This window comes from Calidris pugnax, unplaced genomic scaffold (genome assembly GCF_001431845.1).
Source record: "Calidris pugnax isolate Ruff unplaced genomic scaffold, ASM143184v1 scaffold443, whole genome shotgun sequence".
Lineage (NCBI taxonomy): Eukaryota > Metazoa > Chordata > Aves > Charadriiformes > Scolopacidae > Calidris > Calidris pugnax.
Genome location: NW_015091173.1, coordinates 33,050 through 34,810, shown reverse-complemented (window position 1 = coordinate 34,810; position 1,761 = coordinate 33,050).

Sequence of the window (1,761 nt, the reverse complement as noted above, 5' to 3'; positions counted from 1 at the left end):
TCCCTGGAGATATTCAAGGTGAGGCCTAGTGAGGCCTGATGAGGCCCTGGGCAACCTGGTCTAGTTGGGGGTGTCCCTGCTGACTGCGGGGGGGTGGGACTAGATGGCCTTTGGAGGTCCCTTCCAGCCTGGGCGATTTTATGATTTTATGATTTTTTAATGATTTTATGATTTTGGGACACCACGAGGTGGCAGCAGCACTTTGCGAGTGGCGGAGGGCTTTGGGAGGTGGGGGGGGAGACACGGGAGGGGGGAGAGAGAGGTCCTGGCTCAGCATCACAGGGGTCCGGAGACCCCCAATGGGACCCCCAGTTTCCACTCCGTGCCTCAGTTTCCCCACTCCTGCTTCCACAGCACCCACGGGGTCCTCAAGGCCAAGTTCGCTCCATCGCGACGTGGCCCAACTGAGGGGTAAAACGGGAGTGAAAACCTGGAAAAACCATCCCGGGGTGTCCATGGGGATTGTCCCCCCCCCCTCCATCCCCAAACTTTGGGCCACCCGTGATGTCCCTGGGTTCCCCCGAGCTCCATCACCAGCTCCAAACTGGTGGTGAATCTGGGCTTCCTGTGTCCCCCCTCCGTGGATGGAGGGGGCTTTGGCTCGACAGGAATCACTTCCATGGTTTTTATCCCATAAACTGGAATAACGTCCCCTCCCAGGAACCACCTGCCCCCGTCTCCAGGCCCCCAAAATCCTGCGGGAAGGGAGTTTAAATGCCATTTTTCTTGCCTTCAAGCGAGGGTTGGGGAGAAGAGAAGGTGGGTTGGAGGTGGGGGACCCTCCAGGAATGGTTTTTCCTCCTTCCCGGGGTGGGAGAAGGAAAAGAATTCCCAGCTCAGCCCAAGAATTCCTGGATGGTTGGGTTCAAAATGGGGGAAAAAAATAAATCTTCAATTTATGGGCTTGTTTAGGAAAGGGAAATAGAGAAATATCCCCCCCCAGCACGAGGGGGATCGGGAAACGCAATAAAAAATCTCCAATTTGGTGGAATTGTGTGGCTGGGACCCAGGATTTGAGGGGGTTCCTCTGGGGGGGGAGGGTTGGTTGGGAGGGGAGGGAGAAATTGGGGGGTTTTGGGGGGGTTCCCAGTGCCCCCAGTGACCTGTTGAACTTCATTTTGCAGCCCAGGTCCCTACCAAAATCCACGATGGAGAACATTCCCAACGGATGCTCCCGGTGCCTTGGACCCCCCCTCTCCCCTCCCAGGTAACGCAGGAACCGAGCAAAATCCACCTTTTTTGGGGGGATGGGGGGAAACGTGGCCCCACACGCGTGTGCGATGCGTGGGCTCCACGTGTAACACGGCCCTACACGCGTGTGCTGTGCGTGGGCTCCGCGTGTGGCGTGACCTTTCCTCGCCCTGCTGCTGCCTGCAGGATCCTACGTGTAAATTATCTGTAATAATTGTAATAATGATTAATTTTTAGGGTTTAGGGGGTTTTAGAGACACCCCGTGGGACGCCCCGGCGTGTGTTCACGTGGGCATGGCGTGTGGAAGCGTGACCGTAGCATGTTTGAGGTCACCCTCCTCGCAGCATCCAAGCCCGGGGAAACCAGGAGTGTTGGCCGACCCAAAATCCCCCATTTTTTCACATTATGGGATTAAAAACCCCAGTTTTGCCGTAGACGACGTGAAAAGGGGAAGAAAAATCTCTCTGGGGGTAGAACCTGCTTCGTCAAAAAATCAGATTTGATTTTTTTTGCCCCCCAAAAAATCAGATTTGTTTTTTTTTGCCCCCCCCCAAAAAATCAGATTTGGT